Consider the following 8,429-nt stretch of genomic DNA (forward strand, 5'->3'; position numbering starts at 1 on the left):
GTGGTTGCTAAGGATTCAATGTTCAAAGTACTAGATCATGGCTTCCTTTCTCCTTCGGGTGTACAATTATACAGGACAGAGGAACGAAACCAACATGGAGGATGCATGGGCGGGGCTGGAATAAACCACAGCCGTCGGATCCTGCAGATGAGCAGTAAAGACTTAATTGGGGGGAACTATCGGGGAATACAGGGGGAGACAAATGTGGGTTTTCGGATCATGTAATCAAACGGTGGAGAATAGTTTATGGAGGCTATCGGGAGGAACGCAAGTGGGGAGAACATGGGCCATTGGATCTTGGAGCAGCGGATCCAATGGTCATCGCAAGAGAAAGGTGTGCGTGCGTTAATGGGCGGGGGATGTACATGTGGGCGGAAAGCGGTTTCCCCGCACCGCTCATCGGAGGTGGGCGGTATCCGTATGCGGGGGCTCGAACACGTTCAATGAGCGACATGTGGCTGGTGGGTCCAGCGGGAAACCGCTTTCCCCATGGGCTATCGTACATGCAGGTTTGCGGGACGGGAGCTGCGAATACCGTCAGATCTGTGGGAAATGATCGGACGACAGACTTAAAAGCTCGTGCATTTTAATTGATGTGATGGGACAACTACAGTAACTACGCACGCTTAATTGAATATGGTCATTTGGGTTTAGACTTTACGCTTATGGGGCCGATAGAACCTAAGATGTCAAAGCAAATTAGAAGTGAAATGGAGGAAAAGCATGCAGCGGGGGGTTAAGTAAATACGGGTTTAGGTTGAAGTTCTGGGTAAAACAGGTATAGTGGGGTTTATGGAGTTATAAGGAAAAATGAAGGAGGAAGAGGGAAAAACTGCTACGAGCCTTATGTAACCAAAACCAGCACTACTTAACCTATACTTATCCACCAAATGTCGAAAAACATAGCAGAACTAACACTGGATCCTTCTGGGGATGATATCCTCCCTGTGAGGTCTTAAGAACCTGCAGATCAATGCCTTCCTGACGAAAACAAAATAGCAAAATTCCTAGTGTTCCATTGGGCATGGAGTCTGACTAAAACTGATATAACCAAATATTTACAACCTTTAAGGCGAAAAGACCTTAAATCACATAAATTTTCAAAAAATGCCCATTAACTGGGCCATCAAAAACTGCTTCTCCTCCCATACTTTTTAGTATGAAGGTGTTGTTCCCTTGAATCTGAGAAATAATGAAAGGCCCTGTCTAGAAAGCATCAAATTTCCCATGGTTGCCTTTCTTTTCCTTTAATGCATCCCATTTCAAAACCAAGTCACCAACCTGAAAATTATATGTTTTTGCCTTCTTGTCAAAGGCTTGCTTGATCTTTTTCTGATGTGCTGCAGCCTGTTCAACCAGCTGTTCTCTAATATGATGTACCTCTTCTAAATCAGTGATCCTCTTTGTCCTGTTTTCTTCCTCATTTTATTTTGTTTAAAGGAATTTTGCCATGGGGAGAGTTAACTGAATTGGGAATACAACTTCAGTGACATATACCAGCTTGAAAGGAGAATTGCCTGTGGATTGCTTAATGGTCACTCTGTCAGCCCATAGTGCATACTTGAGCTTAGAATCCCAATTCTTTTTTTTGTCCTCTAACAGCTTCTTAATTATTCTTATCAGGCTTTTATCAGAGGATTCTGCTAGAGCATTACCTTGAGGATAGTATGAGGTGGAATGAACAAGTTTAATACCCATTGAATCACACATTTCCACCAATTCTTTTGCCCTGAAGGCTGTTGCATTATCTGTGACTAATTTATGTGGACAACCAAATCTGCTGAAGATATTCTCTGTCAAAAACTTCATGACCACATTATGATCAGCCTTCCTTGTAGGGATTTCTTCAATCCACTTAGTGAAATAATCAGTGGCTACTAATATCCATCTGTGCTGGCCACTGGAATGTGGATTGATTTCTCCAATAAAATCCAAGCCCCACTGCTAAAAAGGTCCTTTTGCATGTATTGGTTTTAAGGGTAGGGACTTCAACTGTTGTTTTCCTTCAAATATTTGGCACCTGTCACAAGATTTAACAAATGAAAATACATCAGAAAATAAAGTGGGCCAATAGTACCCAGCTCTGAGAATTTTATGGGTAGTAGTTTTTGAATAATGGTGCCCTCCACACATGCTGGAATGAAACTGTTGCATAACTTATTTTGACTGTTCTTTGTCCAGACACATCAAAAGCACTCTAGATGGATCCCTCCAGTAGAGCAGATTTTCATTAATGCAATATTTAGCTGCCCTAAGCTTTATATTTATGGCTTGACTTTGAGTAAATCCTGAAGGGATTTCTAGCTTCAACAAGAAATTAATTATTACAAAATACCAATCACACGAAGCTAGATTTTCTTCCACTGACTGCTTTCTCCCTGGTTCAGCTGCTTCCTCTTCTTTATCTATCTCACCAATTTTTGCAATTGTGTACAAGGAATCAATATCTAAAGATATGCAATTTTCTTCAGCTAACAACTTGGCAAGACCCTGACCTTTGACAAGCTTGGTGGGCTTCAGTTCTATATTAAATTCTATCATCTTTTCAATCCATTTTTCCCTTCTTCCATTAGCATCAGGTTGTGTCAAAACATTTTTTATTGCAGCAGAAGGTACATATGCAATTATCTTGGAATGAAAGATGTAAAATCTGAAAGATTTTAAGGATTTGATAAGGGCATATGCATGTATCTCAATAATATCATACCTTAGTTCAACATCCCTCATGTTCTTAGTGAAAAATGCTACTGGATGTTTTGAACCTTCTTCATCTGCTTGTAATAGAACTGCTGCAATGGTGTCATTGGAGGAAAATATATGGAACTCCTTGTTGTAATCTGGACTTATTAAAGTGGGAGCCTCCATAATAGCTTTCTTAATGGACTCAAAAGATCTTCTTGCTATATCATTCCATTTGATTTCTGACCCTTGCTTCAACATGGAGGTAATATGCTTCACATATTCAACAAAATTCGAGATAAAACTCCTTACAAAGTTAATCTTGCCCACAAAGGACTGAATATCTTTCTCTGATCTCGGGACAGACAAGCCCTTTATTTCTTTTACTCTTTTTGGGTCAATTTGAACACCTGGAGAAGAAACAACATGTCCTAACAGCTTGCCTTCTTCTAAAGAAAATTGTGATTTTTTTGGGATTGACTGAAATCCCAAACCTTCTGCACTTCAGAAACACTTTTTTCAAATGGTGCAAATGGTTTTGATGGCTTCTGGAGTAAACTGTTATGTAATCAAGGCAGATAAGGACAAATTTATCCTTCTCTCCTACAAATGCTATATACATAGCTCTCTGAAATGTTGCTCCAGCATTCATCAATCCAAAAGGCATTTTGGCATACATAAAAGTGCCCCAAGGAGTGGTAAATGTAGTCTTCTCTTGGCCATCTGGATGCATAACAATCTGATTAAAGCCTGAAAAACCATCCAAGAAAGACATTACTTTGGCTCCTGAGACCTTTTGTAGCAAATGCTCCATCTTGGGTAGAGGATAGTTGTCTTTCTTAGAGCATTTCTTCAAATTTCTGAAATCAACACACAGTATGATTTCTCCACTTTTCTTCCTCACTACCACCAAATTGGCTACCCATTTATAATATCTGAGAGGAACTATGATTTTGGCAGCCAACAAATTTTTAATTTCTTTTTCAATTAGAGGAAGAAGCATAGGATTTATTGGTCTCATCTTCTGTTTGAAAGGAATAGTGTCTTTCTCCAGAGGAATTTTATGCTTATTATCTTCTTATAGTACATTTTCAGATCACTATACTCCCAGGCAAACACATCAGCAAATTGCTTCATTAATTTGCAGTATTCAAAACTTTGGTTAGTTGACAGATGAGTGGACATATTTATGTATCTAGGCTGACCTGGACTCCCTATATCATGCTTACAGACTGCAGATTGGTCTTCTTTTTGGGTAGCCTTGTAAGGCACATCATTCTAGTCAAACAATCTTTCTAGAAGAATTAAACCCTTAGGTATATGATTGCTGGGAAGCTGAACAATTCTATCTTTGCCAATTTTATTTCTAAGCTGGGATTTGGGGTTTTCTTCCAAGGCTTCATTTTCTTGGTCAATTTGCACTTCAGAAAACTCATCAATGACTTGTAGAAACCTGTTTATCTCATCATCATCATCAAAAACTTTCCAATGTTGGACATTATCAGGCAAGGATGGTCTATATTTCATTTGGACTTCATACACCAGTCTGGGAGGCATGGGAGGGAAAAACATGCTAGCAGACATAGCAAGGGAATCAACAAGCTGATTTTGGGCTCTAGGAATATATGAAATACAGAAATAATCAAAAGAATCTCTGATTCTCCATACCTCATCTCTGTATGCTTCCAGCCTTGGGTGCTTTGCTTGAAATTTTTTATTTACTTGTTGAATGATCAAATTAGCATCTCCAAACACCCTTATGTTCCCTATTCCTCTGTCTTTTGATGCATTAGGGCCCAATAGTAGAGCCTTATATTTTACTATATTGTTAGTGACTTGGAAATCCAGCTTAAAAGACAGTTGTATGCTTTCTTTCTCTGGAGATACTAGCACCACCACTGCTCCTGTTGTCTCCCTGGAACATGCTCCATCAAAGAACATTTCCCAAACCTAACTTCCTTGCTCTTCTTCAGCCAGAACTGTTGGTTTCCTGATCTGCAATGAGGCCTTCTAAGATTCTTCTATTTGGAGGAAACATGCTCCAAAATCAGTGTCCACTGCATATATGGGATGATTAGTAGGATTTTTCTCATCACTGATGATGTATGCCAACTGTGCTTCTCTATAAAATATTCTGCTTTCCCATCCAAAAACTGGGACAATAGCATAAGATAAATCATTCTGCAATGTCCCACCTAGCCTCTTAATCCATCCTATAGACAGCAGCATGCCAAACTTAGGAGGTACATCTACTACCACAATATCCATCATCATACTCTTCATGGGTAGCTGAGTTAGGGTAATGGCTAGATCTTTAATCAATCCTAGGCATTTGAATTTCCTTGAATCAAAAGAGAATAAATCATGATAGGGTCTGGTGATGTCAAGGCCTAACTCTTCCATGATAGCTTTAAGCATCAAATTGTGGCTGGCCCCTGTGTCTAGCAGGAAGTTGTGGAGGATTTTGTCATGAATGGTCAAGGAGACATAAAAATATGGAGAATTATTATCAGCAGGTTCAACCATGGGGCTAAGCATAATGGCAGGCTTGTCATCTTGCAAATTGACAGAGTCAGTGGAGGTTTGTGTGGTTTCCAACTCAAGAGCTTCAAAGATAGGTTTTTTAAACATTTCACACTTTACCAACTCTACCAGAGGCACACGTATTCTTAATTTCTAGAATTTTGACTCAAAGCTGAAAGAAGAAAATAACTTATCAGAACCTTTTACCTCTTGCACTGGAGATTTGAGGATGACTCGGTCAGCTGCTGGTCTTTTCTGCCTGCTATTATGTGACTCTGTTTGGACAACAACCTTTTGGGCAGGATTCTCCTTGACCTTCTTTGCATTTGACCTTAGGTTATATCTTTGTTGTTCACGAGTTTGTAGGACATCTTATTTGTCCCATTCTTGACTGTCTTGTTCCTCCAGCAATGATTCTTCATAAGCAGCCAATGTCAAAAAAGTAGCAGTGCCTTTATCTTCCATGCAGTGGATTTCATCCCCATCTTCTTCAAATTGTTCCTCCTCCATGACTACATTTTGGAAAGGGGCTTTAACTTTTTGTTCTTCTTTTGATTCTTCACCCCTCTGAATTATTTGTAACTGCTCATTTTCTCTTCTGAAAGGATTTGGGTTTCTAGGAGCAAATGTGTTCTGCTGCCTTGCTTTTCCTGAATTCTGCTCAATCTTCAGCTTAGATATTTCAGCAACTAATGACTCTATCAACTTAGTCATTTTATCTAATTTAGGTTCTGAAGATGATGCAGAGGAAGTAGAAGCCTGACCTCTCTGCTTCCTTCTATTAGCTTGAATTTTGATCTTTTCTGCAACCATGATATTAGACTCTACTTCTAGGGCTGCATCCTGCATGTCTGCCAAAGTAGCACATCTCCTTTCTCTCAACAATAGGCAGAAATCAGAGTCAAAAGCATTGGCATAAGTGAGTTTGGAAGAGATGGCAGTAGGTTTTACCTCAGCTGGTATCTTACTATACATACGGTTGAATCTTTTATTAAAATCAGGCAAATATTCACCATTTTCCTTCTTCAGATTACCAAACTCAGTATGATAATACAACAAGTCCTTTTTATCTCCCCAGTTCTTCATAAATGCATCATCTAAGGTTTCAATAACTGTTATAGATATCTGGGGTAATTCTCTAAACCACTTCCTGGCCTCTCCATCAAGTATCTGTACAAAAACTCTCATCCACACATCATTTTCACTTATATCTAAGTTATCAGCATAAATATAAAAAGCTTCAAGGTGTTCTTCAGCTGTTACTCCATCTGTGCCAGTGAATTTGGGCATATATTTCTGATATTCTCGCAAAGGCATGGGATTTAAAGGAACATGCAAGACCAAAGGTCCATACCTAGCAGCAACAATTCTTTCTATTTTTGTGGGTGCTTGCTGGCTTGCCATGATTGGGATATGTGGAAGGATACTAGCAGATTGAATGGTAGGAAGCAATGTAATGGATGGTAGAGACAAAGGGATGTTTTGGAATGTATGGGAAAATTTCTTTGGACTGAGATTCAAAGGGGAACTAACTGCACAAGGGGCTGAATTAATCTTTGAAGGAATTTCCTTATTAACAGTGTTGGGTTCTAAATCTTCAAAATGTATATATTCATCTATCACCTTATATTTCATAGATGAATGAGATTTCTTAGGCTTACTTGATCCTGATGCCCCTTTCTATGATTCTTTCCTCGATTTGACAGCCCTCTCAGGGTCAGGCACTAGTTCAGCTGGTGGCTTCTGAGGATTTCTTCGAGCATGTCTCACAAACTGAGCCAGAACATCAATGTGGAGTCACCAAGGGTTGGTTTTCCTCAAGTGGAGTCGCCAGATAGATGATTACAACCATAATATGTGCCCAAACCTTGTCTATCATCAAATCTTCGAACTTTGTCATTTTCCCAGGGAAGTCGAGCTTTAATTCTGTTCTCCCTGGAAATAATGCCAATTAATGTTATCACCCCAAGAAACTCTCCTAGGTTGTATATCAGAGATGCTTAGGAACATTACAAACTCAACAAAAATGTTGGAAAATGGTGGACGAATGGAAGGAATGATGCATATTCAAGCCATATAACCACTCCTACTATGCTTAACCCTAGACATGGGTGAACACCCCCAGACTACAAGGCTTTAGACCACCAATTACTCACAGTTTGAGGATTAAGTGGAAATGGAGAATACTAATCACACCAGCAGATGCACAGGACCCTGTGATGGCTAGCTGCAACCAATAAAGAGGTCTGCAAATCTATTTCCTAATGCACAGATAGGATGACAGCTCTCTGGCATTAAAACAATAGAAACATGCATACACATTCAATAATACTTACTAGATTCTAACACATAGGTGGGATGACAACCCCTCTACTGATAAACATCAAGATCACATGAAAAATGCATAACAAGCACAATATGGAACAAAGAAGAAGTGGAAAGTGAGCAATTAACAATAAAAGAAGCTTTTATTAGCTGAAAATGAAGACCAGAAGCTGCAGGTATCATAGTAGTTACAGTCTCCAGAAGTTGAACTTTACATCAAAATAACATTCATCAACCTCATTACATTTTTTTTTTGGGTATATATGGAGGTTGATTACAAAAAATCTGCTATGCTATGCGTAGAGGGGCCATAATTGACCACCAACCACATTTACAATCTAATATGGGTCTCTACTGCAAACTGCATGTTTTAATAAATCAATTTGACATTCACTGGTACTTTGTTGTCCTTCCTAAACAGGTGGAGTATTGTATGAATAAATTTCAATAACTGCTGTAGGGATTGAACTACTTGAGGATCGTCCTTTCTTTCTCGGCCATGTTGCTCTTTGAATGTGGTTGCTGAGGATTCAATGCGCAGAGTACTAAATCATGGATTCCTTTCTCCTTCAGGTGTACAATTATACAGGACAGAGGCAGGAAAACAACATGGAGGATGCATGGATGGGACTGGAATAAACCACAACCGTTGGATCCTGCAGATGAACGGCAAAGATTTAATCAGGGGGAACTATAGGGGAAGATGGGCGGAGACAAATGTGGGTCGTCGGATCATGTAATTGAACGGTGGAGAAAAATTTATGAAGGCGATCGGGAGGAACGTGAGTGGGGAGAACATGGGCCGTTGGATCTTGGAGTAGTGGATCCAACAGTCATCACAAGAGAAAGGTGTGCGGGCGTTAACGGGCAGGGGATATACATGTGGGAAGAAAGTGGTTTCC

This window comes from Pinus tabuliformis, chromosome 7 (genome assembly GCF_031772625.1).
Source record: "Pinus tabuliformis cultivar Carrire ecotype Pingquan chromosome 7, CPIR1, whole genome shotgun sequence".
NCBI lineage: Eukaryota > Viridiplantae > Streptophyta > Pinopsida > Pinales > Pinaceae > Pinus > Pinus tabuliformis.